The 16,822-nt window shown below is 43.2% G+C and overlaps 1 long non-coding RNA gene across 1 annotated transcript in view; it reads left to right on the plus strand.

The window, feature by feature from the left end:
- The first annotated feature begins 4,403 nt into the window (after positions 1-4,403).
- The window catches only part of LOC120305832, a 61,336-nt gene continuing 48,917 nt past the window's right edge, over positions 4,404-16,822 (plus strand). Inside the window, exon 1 of the long non-coding RNA XR_005556100.1 lies at positions 4,404-4,707. This is a non-coding gene — a long non-coding RNA (uncharacterized LOC120305832). The remainder of the gene's footprint in view (positions 4,708-16,822) is intronic.

A 16,822-nucleotide genomic window follows, 5' to 3' on the forward strand; every position in this document is an offset into this window, starting at 1 on the left:
GTGATCAGGATGCGACCTTCTTATTTTTAAGAAAATGGAGGAAACAGTTCTCCACAGAGCTTTTAGAAAGGATGATTTTTAAATGTGGTTAGCAGCTGAGATATTTAAGCTCTATTTGCCATGTGTTGTTTTAATGTTTTAGTACTGTAAATTGTCAAGCATCTGACACATAGGCAGCACACAAGTAACAGTAATAACACAAGAAATGTGGATAACCCAGTTAACTATTGATTTGCTTATACTCCTTACCATTAGTACATACTCAAACTAGCTAGATCAAAATCCACTACTTTATGGGAACGCTGCCCTGTCTTCCAGAAAGTCCTTGTATTTCATAAACCTTGTATCAAAGATTACAGGCAAGCCTCCATGTGAAACTGGCAGTATACAAATATTGCAATTATTTATACACCTGTATTTATCTGTACATCTCATGCTGGCTGGAGAATTGCGGGAGTTGAAATCTTAACGTTGCTGAGATTGATAAATATTGCTCTAGATTATTCCCTAATTTATTTCATCTCTATGTCCAACTTTTTTTCCTGAAGCTGTGAAGTAGCAAGACTGTGTTTGCGCAACACACCTGAATAAAGGTTGGTTATGTGTCATCAAGGAAATGTGATGGCTCAGTGGTTAAAGACACTGAGCTTCTGAGCTGGAAAGCTGACTGACCAGGTTCAAGATCTAAGCACCACGTGACAGGGTGAGCTCCTGTTACTTGCTCCAGCTCCTGTCCACCTAGCACAGTGTTTCTCAACCTTGACAATTTTAAGGCATGTGGACTTCAACTCCCAGAATTCCACAGCCAGCATCGAAAGCATGCAAATGCAAACAGATAAATAGGTACCAATTTGGTGGAAAGATAACAATGTTTGGTGTGCCTCAGCATATAGTCATGATCACGGAAATATCTTTGGACAATGCTGGCTCCCTCAACTAAAAATGGAGGTGAGCACCATGTCCTAGAGTCAGGCTCAACTGGAGAGGGGAAATTTTTATTTTTACCTTTACCTATATGTCATCAAGATGTGGATACTTAATATTCATATACATGGTCCTTCTGCAGGGCACTCTGCCACCAACCTGGTCATTTATTTCTTCCAGTGGTGCAACCATTGCTGTTGTAACTGAATCCATCCAACTTGGTGCTGGTCATCTCTTATTCTTTCCTTCCATCTTTCCCAGCATTATAGATTTCTCCAGGGATCTTAAATCTTTGCATAATATGTATAAAATATGATAACTTAAATCTAGCCGTTTGTTCCTGACTGAGGGCGAGAGTGGTTTTGAGGTTAAAAAAAATCTCTCCTGTCCCACTTCTGCAGGACTGTGGTGTTCATAAAGGTAAAGGTTTCCTTGTCAGTCATGTCTGACTCTAGAGCACGGTGCTCATCTCAATTTCTTGTGAGTGAGGACTACCTGTACTTTATCCCTTTTTCTGTTGTTGTTTTTTTTGGTCATCAAGTTTTTGACACTTTGCTAGGCGACTGGTGGTACTTGAATATTGCCATATTCTAAAAGTGGATTTTTATGACTTTTATGACTTGTGGACTTCCCAGAATTCCTCAGCCAGCGTGTCTGGCTGAGGAATTCTGGGAGTTGAAGTCCACAAGTCATTAAAGGGCCAGGTTTGAAGACCCCTGCCATAGGGTAACTCTGGCGGTTTATAGTTACATATAAGTAAAACATAAAAAGTTAACATAAAAAGTTAAAAACAATCATTAAACCCAAACTATGCCATTTTCAAGCTACAGAAACACAAGCCTAGCTGTTTTGTTAACCAAAAAAAAAAACTAAGTATACATTTTGTAAATAAGCAGAGAAGAGTTTAAAAACCTCCCAAAAGATAATCAGCTATTTTATTATTGGAGAAATAATTCTATATGTGGTTTTTAGTTGCGTCACCACTGTAGAATAGTCATTTTTCCCCACATAGATGTTTATTGAAATACTGTGTGATTTTTTAAAAAAATATTCCATCAATTTCCAGTATTCAGGCCTGACAGTTTTGTAACAATGAAACTGTCTCACATCCTTTTCACGACCTGTTTTCCTTGTTACCTTCTGGGAGGAGGCTTCGTGGTATCCATAGCAGAACATCCAGATTCAGCCATAGTTTCATTCCATATGGCAGGGGTGTCAAACTCAATTTCACTGAGGGCCGCATCAGCATTGTGGTTGCTCTCGGGGGTGGGTGCAGCCTACTGGGTGGGCGTGGATGGAGTGGGAGTGGCCTACTGGGTGGGCATGGCCAACTCTACATCGTTTGCGTCAAAGGTGTCTGTGGGGGCCTGGGACAGATCTGAGGGTCTCTGGCAGAAGGGGGTGGGATCGGGACAAGCGCCAAGTCATGGTCCATTTCCTCATTCCTCACAAAGGATGACACTTCCCCAGCATGCACCCAGGGGGCGGGGCCGACGCGGCAGGGGCTGGTTCCTCGCTGTTTCTAGATGGCCTTGTGTAGCTAAGACTGAATGCGTTTCAGCATAGATGGCCACCACAAAATTGTACATTGGCTCCCAGCCGGCCTGGGCCAGGGCCAAGGCAGCGGGGGCCGTTCCCTCACTGTTTCCAGGATGGCTTCGCGGGCCACATGAAACCACTTTGTGGGCCGCATCCGGCCCCCAGGCCTTGTGTTTGACATGTCTGCCATACGGCATTAACCTTGTGAACTCTCAAGCTTTCTTCTTCCGTTACATGTTCAAGATGGACAGTATTTTATATTTATTTGCTATGTATATGTAGGGGTGTGGGTCTATATATATGTTGTACATAGTATGTTTTAGGTGTGTGTCATGTATGTGTTTCACTTTGACAGCGGGCAACTAAATTTCATTTTTGATATGTGCCGTTGTGCCCACAGTAAAAAAAATGACAATAGGATCAATCGCAAGAGAAGTTCTTTGCGGTATGGGAAAAATGGATAGATTTTATACAACATAAATTGGATATAAAAAATATTACTTAGTTTTTCAATAACTTAAATATAAACTTTATTATTTTATAGATTGTATTTTTTTTCTTTTTCTTTTTTTCTTTATATTTCTTATTTTTATCTTATCTTTATTTTTTTAATATCTCTTTTCTTCTTTCTTTTTCTTTTTTTTATTTTCTTTCTTTTTAAGTACTTTTTTTAATATTTATGCTTTTTTTTCCTACATATATATTATTGTTAATTATTTTATAAGTTGTTTATGTAATGTATTTAGATATATTTATGATTGTTTTAAATTTTTTTTTAAGATTCTTATAAATTCTAATTAAGCCTATATTCAGCTCTGGGAAGATTGGGGAGATGGAGAGGGAGGGTTGGGGTGGGTTGGGTAGGGTTGTTTTTTTTGCTTTTTGTTTGTTTTTTCTTCTTTATTTGTAAAAATTTTAAAAATTTGCAATAAAAAAATGACAATAAAGGTTATCTTATCTTATCTTAACAAGAGGCCCGGGGAAACCCCCAACTTTGCAGCAGATGCATTAAATATTTTTTGGGGGGGGATATGCACTTTTACCCCTCCTCTGCAGACAGTCCAATTGAAGCTGAATACCCGCTTTTTCAAACCACTCTTTTCCATTCCCCCCTCCATCCTCTTTTCCATGCAGATTTCATCTAGGCAACGGCCCCCAAATATTTGGGCACCAGCAACCAGCTCCACAGAGAGAGGTTTTTCCACGGACCGGAGGGGACGTGGTTTTGTATGCTGCCTACATCCCGCAGATGGGGGCTTTGCTTGTTTGCACGGCCTGGTTTCTGGCATACCGTAGACTGGTGCTGGTCCAGACTAGAAATTGGGAACCCCTGATCTAGGAGAAGCGCCTCAGTGGCTGATTACAACGGGATCAGAAATCTCCTATATAAAGCAACAGGTCTGCCAATCAGACTAACTTTAATGTGTCTGGTTCAGATTGAGCTAAGTGTGTGGTTTGAACTACTAGGTCTCCTGCAACTTTTTTTCTTTTTCTTTTGCAAGTGCTCAGATGTATTTTATTCCAAAGGGTTAAAAGTCAGAGGAAAGACCACATGAACACAACGGATGAGAGAACAGACTGGGCTTTTCACCTTTAACTATTCATTTAATATCTCACTTTCCTATTCCAGCAGGACCATTAGGGCTGCTAATCGAAGCAAAGCACTGCAATTACAACATCATCATAATAAGCAGAGACCCATTACGAGCATCTGGGTACCCACAAGATCCAATCATGGTCGGTATCGTTCACTCCCAGGTTGGGCTGCACCACACGCCAAACAAGACGGGTTCTCATCTTCGAGGTGGCGAGACCAGGCAGTCGTTTACCTTCGTTGACCCGCGTTGAGCGTGTCGTCGGAACCCAACCAGTTCTACAACGCCTTTGAGCGAAAACCAAACCTTTCTCGGGAGAAAAAAAAAACAGGTGGGGGGGGGCGCGGGAAAGGATGCCGCGCCGCGAGTGGAACCACAGGAAATCCAGCTCACCCAGCCAGCCAGCCAGCCGCCGCCGGGACCGGCCATCCAGCGACGGTTCCCATCCTCGCTGGGGCAGCCGGCTCAGGCGGCCCTCGCTCGGCAGAGGGCGTCCCGCCTGCGGCTAGAGCGGAGCCGGGAGGCGTCTCCCGCGTTTCGCAGCTGGGCTGGGGAGGAGCCGCGGTCGCAGCCGCTTGTTTCTGCCACGTCCCCCGGGCCAAGGCGAGCCTGGCTGGGAGCGGCTGGGAGCGCCAGCACGTGCGCGCCGGTGAGTTCCTGCGGGGCGGGCAAGTTGGGCAGCGCCGGACTGGTGGATCGCGCTGCGCTGCCTGCCGAGAGTGGGCGGCTGCGAAAGCCTGGCTGGAGTGGGAGCGCCCGGCTGGGAGGAGGGGGGAGGCCAAGGAGCAGGCAGCTCGGAGGGCTGAGGAGAAGTTTGGGCTGGGCAAGGCGCGCCTAAGGTGGGCGCGTTGCGCGCGGGAGCCTCCGTGCCGCGGCTTCCGACGCCACGTTTCCTCGGAAACAGGAAAGTAGGCGCCCCTGGAGGAAAGAGCGAGCGGGGGCGGAGGGAGGCCCGGGGCGGACGGCGGACAAGGCCTCTGGGGCGCTGCAGACGGGCGGAGAAGGAGCCCGAGCGGAACTTTCTGGCGAGGCAGGAGCGGCTGCGCTTGCAGGAGGCGGCGGCGAGAGGCGCGCCTTCCCCAAAAGGGCGGCCAGGCCGAATGCCGAGAAAGGGCAGAGAGTCCCGCGTCTTTCCTGGAAGAGGGTTGAGGGCGGGACGGAGCGAGACTCCGGCTGCTTCTCTGCCCCACGGCAGCCTCGGCCTCAGACGCCCCGTATAGAAGCGGTTCGCAAGAGTTGGGCCGCCTGAAACTTCCCGAGCTCGCAGCTGGCGGTGCCCGACTGCCGCCCGCTCCCCTTTAGCGCTCCCGGGGCTTCTCCGCTACTCGCCTCCTCCGCCTCCTCCGCCTCCAAGAGTTGGGTTCTCAACGCCGGGAATTTTCCCTCCCTCCCGAATTGTGGTGGTGGTGGTGGGAGGAGAAGATACAGGTTACGGTTTTCGGGGCGAGGGCTGGTTTCTCGATCGGTGTTCGGCGTTCCCATGACGCACGGAGTCATAAATTAAGGCGCGCTGCACGGGCCGAGTGCTCAGAACAGGTTGGGTGAAACGCGGCTGGAGTTGGTGGCTGCTTAGCAAGCGTGGAGTAGAAGAGGAGGTCTTCTACTACACGCTAAAGCTGTGTTGTGATACACACAAAGAAGAGAGGGGGGGGTCAACTTATTTTCCAAAGCACCAGAGGGCAGGACAAGAAACGATGGATACTAATCAAGGAGAGAAGCCATCTGGAATTAAGGAGAAACTTCCTAACAGAACAATTAACCAGTGAAACGGATTGCCTTCAGAAGTTGTAGGTGCTTCATCACTGGAGGTTTTTAAGGGGAGACTGGACATTCACTTGTCTGAAATGGTGTAGGGTCTCCTGCTTGAGCAGGGGGTTGGACTAGAAGACCTCCAAGGTCCCTTCCAGCTCTATTCTGAATTGAATAGTAAAAAACACAGCAATTGTTGCTAGTTGTCGGCGCTTTCCCGGTATCCTTCACACCTATCCTTCAGCCTCCTTCAGTCCCAGTTCACAAAGGCTGAATGGATTGGTGATGGTGGAAGTCGCACCTCCGGAGGGCACCAAACTCCAATGCTAGTAAAAGTTGAAGTTTGCTGTGTTTCCCAAAGTAGCCATTCATTCAGAAGGGTTCTGGAGTGTGTGATCAAATGAAGAGGTTTGTGTGACCGTGGTGCGGGGATCTAAGATTGATTCCTAGAAATGGAGAATCGGGATGTGGTGGGAAGCAAACTTTTGTAAATCTTGAGAGGAACAACAGCTTTCTTGAAAAAGAAACAGAATTTCTAGCCTAAGGCATATACTTAAGGGAAATGGCAGAGATTTAAATGCTGAGGAAAGTTGAATTTATTGGAAATATTGGGATAGCAAAAACGGATTTTTACATTTGCATTTTCCTAGTAACGGCAATACAGGTTGTGCTTTCATGGCCTGAACGCAGAGACATTAATTGTTTCTGATTTTATGTGGACGATAAGAGAGTAACTTGAGTTTTCATCCTGTCTTCTTTCTAAGCATTTGGAGGCAAGTCAGAAACTCCTTATTTACTTCACATCAATCCTGCGAGGTAGGCTAGGCTCATCATGGCTATTCTAACCTCATTTGGCAGATGTTCCTTAGCCATCATCCTGGCTAAGTGGGGATTTACCTTGTTTTTTCTCCAATCTGATTCAGGTAGTCCTTGACTTGTGACTGGCCACTTATTCACTGTTCAAAGTTACAATGGATCCTCCAGAAAGTACTTACTACCTGGTTCTGAAGCTCTGATGGCTGTCTATTTCCACCGTAAGGTCGTGTGACTGCATTTTGGCTGCTCAGCAATTGTCCCGCACTCATAGACATTGTAATATCCTACAGTCACATGACCACACTTGACAATATTTTTTTTCCAGAAACTGGTTTTTACTTCTGGGACATTGCAACTGTCATAAATATGAGTCAGTTGCAAAGCATCCGAACTCTGATCATATGACCAGGGGGGTGCTGCAATGGTCATAAGTGTGAAAAAAGGTCATAAGTCACTTTTTTCCAGTGCCATTGTAACTTTGGTCACTAAATGAATGTTTATAAATTGAGGACTACCTGTAGTTAGATTTACACAATGTGCTAAATTCTCAGTTATTTAATGATAGTTTATTCATTAAACCTGCCTTACTGGTTCCTATACCATAGTAAGTCAAAATGAACACACATGATGGCTAAGAACAGTGTATGAAAAGCACTTAGACTTATATACCACCTCACAGTGCTTTATAGCCCTCGCTAAGCAATTTATAGAGTCAGTATATTGTCCCCAACAATCTGGGTCCTCTTACTGACTTTGGAAGGATGGAAAGCTGAGTCAACCTTGAACTGGTGAAGATCAAACTCCTGGTAGTAGGCAGAGTTAGCCTGCAATATTGCATTCTAACCACTGCACCATCCTATCTAAGCACCGACCTTCAGTTTGGCAAGATGATAATATAATAATAATAATAATAATAATAATAATAATAATAATAATAATAAAGCTGTTGCAAGAAGATTGCACAGACTGATTACAAGCAGCGGCATGACAAAGTAGCAACAATGGTGCATTGGAAGATCTGCAAAAAATATCATTTGCCTGTAAGCAAAAACTGGTGGATCATAAAATAGAGAAAGTCATAGAAAATGATAAAATTAAACTGCTCTGGGACTTCAGATTCAAACAGACAAGCACCTGCAACATAACACCCCAGACTTAACAATTGTCGATAAGAAAGACAAAAAAGTCTGGATAGTGGACGTGGCAGTGCCTGGAGAGCAGAATAGAAGAGAAAGAACTGGAGAAGATAACAAAATACAAAGACCTACAAATAGAAATAGAAAGACTGTGGCAAAAGCAAGCAAGGGTAGTACCAATAGTAATAGGCTCCTTGGGTGCAATCCCAAAACAACTGGAGCACCACTTGAACACCATTGGCATTGACAAATTTGCTATTAGTCAATTGCAAAAGGCGGCCTTATTAGGAACTGCTTCCATCCTGCGACGATACCTGTAATACCATCAAACATCCACATCTGCCTATCCCAGGTCCTGGGTAAGGACTCGATAGGTAGACAAAATGCCAAATCCAGTCTGAACATCTGGCTGACTGTGTGATGATTGATAATAATAATAATAATAATAATAATAATAATAATAATAATAATAATAACAGCAGCAGCTGTATCAACAATCCAGATTTTGAAATGATGGTCCTTATTTAAGAGTGTTGTGAGCAGAGGGTTTTTTTTCATTGCCATCCTCTACAAATAGAATTTTTGCTCCTTGCCCAGTTTTTATTGGCTGCTGAGCAACCTAAATAGCATATTAAGTGATCTTGAATTTAATTAAGTGCTGTTTCCACACTTCCATTTTTAATTTTGATAAATTAGCTTGCATCCTGTTGAGCTTCACATTGTCAAACCTCTAGTAAGTGCTATGTTCACATTTCTGACCCCCATGCTACAATATACGTTAAATAAAGCCCATATTTTATTTATGCATATATAAAAATCTAGGCAGGGATTCTTACAAAATATTTGTATGTTTGAAGCTGACATGACTAGAATATATGTACCCACAGCGATTGTATGCTTTCCTTTGGTTGTTGGACAAGCAGCCTGATATAAAGCTGGATTCACAACGTTTGTTTAATCATTGTTTTTTCAATAAACCTCTGTGGATTATCTTTGTCTCTTTTTGGGAGGAATGTGAGCAGATTTCCAACAATGCTATGGGTTTTAATTGCCTGACCATTTTGTTGCCCAAGAGTGCTTCTAGGACTTACGCAAGGCCAAAACTTATTTATTTGTTACATTTATTTTTCTCTATTAATTCCCACCCTTTCTCCAAGACAGTCTATTCCAGTTGAAAAACTAATACAAGTAGTCCTAAACTTACAACAGTTCATTTAGTGACCATTCAAAGTTACAACAGCATTGAAAAAAGTGACTTATGAGTGTTTTCCACACTTATGACCATTGCAGTATCCCAGTGTAGACACTTGATCAAAATTTGGATGCTTGGCCACTGGTTCATATTTATGACGATTGCAATATCCCGGGATCATGTGTTTCTTTTTGTGACTTTCTTACAAGTAAAGTCAATAGGGAAGCCAGATTTTCTTAACAACTGTGTTACTAACAGCTACAGTGATTCACTTAATAACTGTGGCAAGAAAGATCATAAAATGGGGCATAATTGACTTAACAAATGTTTCACTTAGCAATAAAAGTTTTGGGCTCAATTGTGGTCGTAAGTCGAGGAGTACCTATATTTCCCCCCCCCCCCCCAAATTCTTTTTTCTATTTTTTTCCCCCTTACAACAGGGGTCTTCAAACTTGGCCCTTTTATGACTTGTGGACTTTAACACCTAGAATTCTTCAGCCAGGAATGCTGGCTGAGGAATTCTGGGAGTTGAAGTCCACAAGTCATAAAAGGGCTAAGTTTGAAGACCGCTGCCTTACAACAACAGTAGATTGAGCTAAGAGGGAGTGACTGGGTGAAAATGAACTTTAGTGCTCAGTATTCAGCATGATTACATATCTCCAGACTCCAGCCTAACATCTTAACCCTACTTCAAACTGAACTGGTGGTATAGTGCAGGGGTGTCATCATACCAGAGCCACATCCACCCCATTGCCGGCAATGGCGAAAAAGCTCCGATACATCGCGCGATGTCATGTGATGTCATGAGTTTGACATGCCTGGTATAATGCTAAAACAGCGGTTCTCAACCTGTGGGGCCAGGGGTGGGAGGTGGGAGGCCGGCGGGCACAGGGAGGGTTGCTGATGCGCGTGGGGCCCAGTGGGTGCCTTACCTCCCTTGGGCTGGGCCAGTGGTGGCCCAGCCAGTGGTCGGCCTGCTCCATCTCTGCCGCTTGCCAGCTACGCCTCGGCCGGTGCGGGGGGCGGCACCACGCATGTGTGGCGTTCCCGGGCAGGGAAAGTTCTCGACTTACAACCGGTTGGGTAGTCCTCGACTTACGACCAGTTGGGGGTCGTGGCATTAAAAAGGTTGAGAACCATTGTACTAAAACAAGATAGAAGAAACCTTGATCTGCAAGAGACCTCTGATGTGAATTGACCAAACCATTTTGATCTGGGCCTTGGGTGTTTTTTCTAAGAATTAAAGGGTTAGGTTAAGACTCTGCATCCTTTCGATCTTTAAGCACTTAATAACCCCCAGTGGGCCAGAAATGTTGGATCTGCCCAGTCCAGCAGCATCATAGGATCCTTAGTTACAAGCACTGTTTTTTTGGGAGATCTAAACCAGTTAACGTAAGGGCCAAATTATTAGGCCTGCCACTCCTTAAAAGTTTGTGTTTTGTGTTTACATCTTTCAATTTATCATAGGTGATCCTTTATTTACAACCATTAATTTAGCAAGTATTTGAAGTTACTTGAAGGAATTGAAAACGTGACTTTTGACTGGCCCTCATACTTAATGACTATTGCAGCATACCCAGTCAGAAACTTGACAATCAGCATGTATTTATGACAGTTTCAGTGATCACCATTTGTGATCTTCCCAGCTGGCTTCTGACAAGCAAAGTCAAGGGAAGAAACTAGATCTGCCTAATGACCGTATTCGCTCAACTATGGCAAAAAGGTCATAAAATTGGATGTAACTGACTTAACCACCACTTTGCTTCACAATGGAAATTCTGGAAAAAGTGGTCCCTTTTCTCCTTTCTAACTCTCCTTAATTGCCTTCATTGGAGTATCTTCAATTTATTCCATCCAGCTTAGATTAATGGGTGGGTGGCCATAGATTTCTGATCTTCAATTAGGATATAGTAGAAATTGAAAAAGCTTTGAGCTAAAGTGATTTCTGCTTTTTCATCCATGGTGACAAAGCTGTTAATTAGAATATGTTCCCCCCCCTTTTTTTTAAACCCTCTTATAATACAGCTGCATTATCTGACCATTGTTTTAAGTACTTAATACAGATTAAACCTGGAATGCATTCAAAGACAGAATATTGTTTTAAGCCTTGAGAAAATCCTTAGAATTTTGGGGCTGCTGTAACTGGAAATACAGAAAAAAAATCAGAGAAGTATGCTGATGTAAAAATCAAAATGAAGGTCTAATATTTGGCCAGATAATCTGTTTTGAAAGAGAATGAAACAGGCTGAGCTGTGTATCCTAACTTGACAATTAACTTCAAAAACAATGTTTGTGACCCTTTTTTGTCTATCATATTGATCTTTTTTCAGTATGAGAGAATAAGTCAAAATACAGGAGGCTAATGATTTTAAAAATGAAACTAATGTAATAAAAATCACATGCAAAAAAAAATGATTGGCTTCATCCATTTTGGTAAACTAGGATCAACTGTGTGTTTACAATGCCTACATTTAAAGTAGGGGAACATTTTAAATGGGGTGGGGAGCAAAGCAAGCAAGACATTGTCACGTACAGGCATATTCAAGAAGAGACTGGACAATCACCTGTCTGAGATGGTATAGGTTCTCCTGCTTGAGTAGGGGGCTGGACTAGAAGACCTCCAAGGTCCCTTCCAGCTCTACTCTACTCCAGGGCTTTTCAACCTTTTCACCCATTGTGCCACTTTTAGGATATCGCAACATCCGAGTACCACCAGTCGCCTAGCAAGGTATCAACAACTTGATGACAAAAAAAGGAAAAAAGTGATAAAGTACAGTTAGTCCTCGACTTACAATAGTTTGCTTAGTGACTGTTCGAAGTTACAATGGCACTGAAAAAGGTGCCCCCCCCAAGCCCAGCCGAGCAAGATACCTGCCTGCCCGCTGGCAACCAGCAACCCTCCCTGTGCCCGCTGGCCTCCCACCTCCCACCCCTGGCCCTCTTTTACTTACATTTTTAGTAGTTGCTCAGCAGAGAGGGGTGGAAATTTCCAGACAGCTCGCCTTCGCTGCAGACAACTTGCAGCACTGTTTGCAGAATGGGACTTTTGGCAGGCTCAGCAGGGCAGAGACAGCCTGGGCAGTTCCTATTGGCTTTTGAAAGCCAATAGAATTAGACTCTATTCAAGAGAATCTATTCTATTGGCTTTCAAAAGCCAATAGAATAAAAGGGAGTAGCACAGCTAAGGAAAAGGGGGGAAAAATGGCGGACTGTATTGTTTAGCGACCCCCGTGAAATGGTCGTTCGACCCCAAATGGGGTCCCGACCCACAGGTTGAGAACCGCTGATCTAGCCAGTTAGACCACAAAAGCCCCTGCTGTTCCTAATCTCTGAGAACAGATTCCATCTGTGCTGGATCTTTTATTTGGATTGCTCATGATAACACTGGAGAGAGCCAGTGATCTTTCATATTGTAAAACTAGGAAAAAAACACGCTTTATTTATAGAACAGAACAATCCTGCACAGTGGATATCCCACCAGCTCCAACATAAGTCAGTAACTATTCATTATCAAAAGCTTCCTCTTTTTGCCTCTGTGAGGAAAAGGTGTGAGCCCTAAACTGACTATTCTAGAGCGTAAGCTGTCTGGTGGCAACCATGGTTCTTAAAGGAGTTGTAGTCCAAATCAACTATGGGACATATGTTTCATCTCTTGCTCAGCCTAAGAAGGACCTGGAGCTCCTGCAGCACAATTTTTAAACAAAGCAAATAGAGAAAATTGCTCTCAGTTTAAAATATTAGCAATTCAAGCTGTTTTTAAGATAAGTTTTATTATAATCCTTCCTTCCTTCTCTTTCTTCTTCCTTCCATAATCCATCCTCTTTCCTTCCTTTCTCTTCTTTCTTTTGTCCCTTTCCCTTTTCCTTCCTTCCTTCTTATCTTTTTTCCTTCCTCCCTCTTTTTTGTTCACTTCCACCTTTCTCCTTTACACTCTTCCTGTCTTCTTTTTGTCTGTCTTCCTTTCCCTCCCTCCTCCCTCCTCCCTCCCTCCCTCCCTCCCTCCCTTCCTTCCTTCCTTCCTTCCTTCCTTCCTTCCTTCCTTCCTTCCTTCCTTCCTTCCTTCCTTCCTTCCTTCCTCAAGTCAGTGTTCACTCCTAGCAACTGTCTAACACACGGGTGTCAAACTTGATCGCATCACGTGACGTATCGTGACATATCATGTTTTTTTGCCTTTGTGGAGCCGTGTGGCGGGTGACGCATGCAGCTCATGGGCCGCCAGTTTGACACCCCTGGTCTAAAGCATCCCTGCAGTTTTCCTGCTTTCCTGTTTTTAGAAATGGGTTGCCATTGCCTGCTTCTTAGGGCTGAGAGAGAGTGGCTGGCCCAAGGTCATCCCAGCTGGGTTCATGCCTAAGGCAGGATTAGAACACAAAGTGTCCCAGTTTATTAGAGCTTAAATAGTTTAACCAGTTTGTTAAGCTTGTTAAAGGGAAATCCTAGAACCTAGAAGGAGAAATTTTCTGATGGTGGGAGCAATGGAACAGCTTGCCTCTTGGGACTGTGGATGCTCCATCACTGGAGGTTTTCAAAGTAGACTGGACCATTTGACTGGGATGGTATAAGACAGACATGTCAAACACAAGGCCCAGGGGCCGGATGCGGCCCATGAAGTGGTTTCATGTGGCCCGCGAAGCCATCCTGGAAACAGTGAGGGAACAGCCCCCGTTGCCTTGGCCCTGAATCATGCTGGCCGGGAGCCAATGTATAATTTTATGGTGGCCATCTATGCTGAAACGCATTAAGTCTTAGCTCCACAAGGCCGTATGGAAACAGCGAGGAACCAGGCCCTGCCATGTTGCCCCCGCCCCCTGGGTGCATGCTGGGCAGGTGTCACCTTTATGAGGAATGAAGAAATGCATGATTCAGGGCCAAGGCAACGGGGGCTGTTCCCACCCAATCAGTTCATACCCCCACTGGCAGTTAAAAGGAAGAAACAGCTAAGACCACACATTGCTCCTCGAAGCACGAAGCTGAAAACACCAGCCTGAAGATGACGAATGGGACTTCATCAAAACATCGCCAAGACACTTCCAATTTTACACGGGAGAAAACCCGAATAACCAAAGACCTACAGACACACACACACACACATATTCAAACTGGAAACAAAACAGGGAACACGGTGCTACACTTTTGCAATTGCTGAATAACATTCAATCACCATACTAAAGAGAAAATATTCCTTATAATCAAGTGCCTTGCCATTTAGTTAATTGTGCTGGGTTTTGCTGGTATTGCATTATCATCACGCCTCTCATCCTTCTTAGTGCTGTTCATAAAAAGTGAGTTCTGCTTTAAAGGGTTTACTCAGGGTGCCCTTCACATTGTATAAAAATGTCATGTTTTCATTTGATAAATGTGAAGGCTGTATGTAATCTGGCAACTATCTTCTCCAAGTTACCAGCCTGCCAGGCAGCTGACCTTAGTGGCATCAAAGAAGAAAGTAATAATACTGGAACTCTTCCTCTTCACTGGAAGACAATAGCTGTTGGCCACGGGTGATTAGGTTAGAGAAGTGATGGTCTGAAGCAGAATGAATCCCTCTTCCACAATTCCCTGATCCTTGCAACAGAAAATGTGTGGGGAAATATTAGATGATGAATTTTCTATGGTTTTTTTTTCTTGAGGAAAATGCTTTTTGAAACAATATTTTTTTAATCATTCAATCTGTTTTTTCCTGCAAGACAATCTAGAATAGCTATATCCATCTTTTTCCATGAAGCAATGGGTTTATATTACAAGGAAGTAGATTTGGGTTGGACATTGTAAAAGCATTCCTAAATTTAATAAATGTTTTAAGGGTGGACAAGACTGTCTTGGGAAGTGAGGGGCTCTATGGAGGCTGAGTGGACAAATGTTAAGGCTGCTGTAATACTAGATTCCTTCTCTGGGCAAAAGGTTGGATCAGGTCAATGGTTTTCAAATTAAATTTGACAGCTTTTAAGATGTGTGCACTTGAAGTCTCAGAATTCACTTCATATTGCGTACACAGAATTCCATTCTATCTATCTATCTATCTATCTATCTATCTATCTATCTATCTATCTATCTATCTATCTATCTATCTATCTATCTATCTATCCATCCAGCTATCTATCTATCCATCCATCCATCCATCCATCCATCCATCCATTCAGCTATCTATCTAGCTATCTAAAATATTTATATAACTGTCCATCTTATACCAATCACTGGGTGACTCCCAATAAAAAATTAACAAAATAACAGAATTGGAAGGGACCTTGGAGGGCATCTGGTCCAACCCCCTGCTCAGGCAGGAGACCTTATACTACTTCAGATAAATGGCTGTCCAATCTCTTCTTAAAAGCTTCCAGTGATGGAGCACTCACAACTTCTGAAGGAAACCATTCCACTGATTAATTATTCTCACTGTCAGGAAATTTCTTCTTAGTTCTAGGTTGGTTCTCTCCTTGATTAGTTTCCCTCCATTGCTTGCCTGCCTTCTGACGCTTTGGAGAATGGATTGACCACCCCCCTCTTATTTATGACAGCCCCTCACTTTTGGAACACTACGATCATGTCACCCTTACTCCTTCTTTTCATTAAACATCCCCAGTTCCTGCAACCGTTAATAAAGCAAAATAAAAATCATATTAAAACTATACAAACTCAAAACAAAAACCTGGCAAACCATTTAAACTTCTGACATGGTTATCTGGTCCTAGTGCTTGGCAGGAAAAGCAAAATGTTTGATGCTTTTCAGAAAGCTAGAAGGACAGAGTCCTGCTGAACTTCAGGGGCAGGAACTGACAGGGAAAGGCACGCTCCCTATCTAACTTTGTAGAACAGGTAGATGTCCTTAGGGAAAGGTAGTCCTGCAGGTTACCTGGCTCAGTGCATATAGGGTTTTACAGGTAATGACCAGCACTTTGAATTGCACCTGGAAGGAAACTGGAAGTCAATGCAGCTTGTACAACAGAGATGTATCCGAATTTACAGCCCAAATGTTGGAGATGTGGAAATTTAGATGCAACTTATTTTCATATTTGGTGGACTTGTAGAGATGTTAAAGCTTTTTGGATTAAGATTTGGTGGAATATTCAAAAGATTTTTAAGAAAAAGATAAAAGTTTACTCCGCAATTATTTTTGTTGGGTATTATTGTAGATTTGGATGTTAAAGAAACTAATTTGATGTTGAACCTTATAACTGCTGCAAGATTATTGGTGGGGCAATATTGGAAGAAAACCTCACTGCCTACTTTGGAAGAATGGATACTTAAAGTGTCTAATTTAGCAGAAATGGCGAAAATCTCCGCCTATTTGAAGGACCGTTCACAAGAAAGATATATTATGGTTTGGAGAAGATGGATTGATTATATTCAGAAGAAGTATGAAACTGAAAAGTATTACCTTGCTTTTGAGTAGATTTTAGATAATTATTAATAGTATTAATTGTATTATTATTTTTGTTTCAATTTGTTAATATTTGTTTTGAGAAGGAGTTAAAGTGTGTTATGGTTTTGATTGATAGTATAGTTGGTTTATGTTACCTAGATTATGTTTGTTTATTTGTTATCCTGTAATCAGCTCTGGGAAGTGGGGGGGAGGGGATGGGGGGGTTATATTGTAATTTGTAAAACTTTTAATAAAAAAAAAACAGAGGTGTTACTTGGGCAAATCTAGGGGCATTGTGAACGTCACCCCGCCACATTCTGGACCAGTTATAGCTGGTGATCTTCAAGGACTGTCCCATGTAGAGTGCATTACAGTAATCCAAAGAAGAGGTGAACAAGGCGTGAGCGTGAGCAATGTGTTTTGGTCCAGGAAAGGGTGCAATTGACACGCTAGATGAATCTGTGCAAAGGCCTTTAGTAGCTGCTTCTTAAGGACCTCCAAGAGGAACCTCAAA

The sequence above is a fragment of the Crotalus tigris genome, unplaced genomic scaffold (assembly GCF_016545835.1).
Source record: "Crotalus tigris isolate CLP2741 ecotype Arizona unplaced genomic scaffold, ASM1654583v1 scf7180000017691.523996, whole genome shotgun sequence".
Classification (NCBI taxonomy): domain Eukaryota; kingdom Metazoa; phylum Chordata; class Lepidosauria; order Squamata; family Viperidae; genus Crotalus; species Crotalus tigris.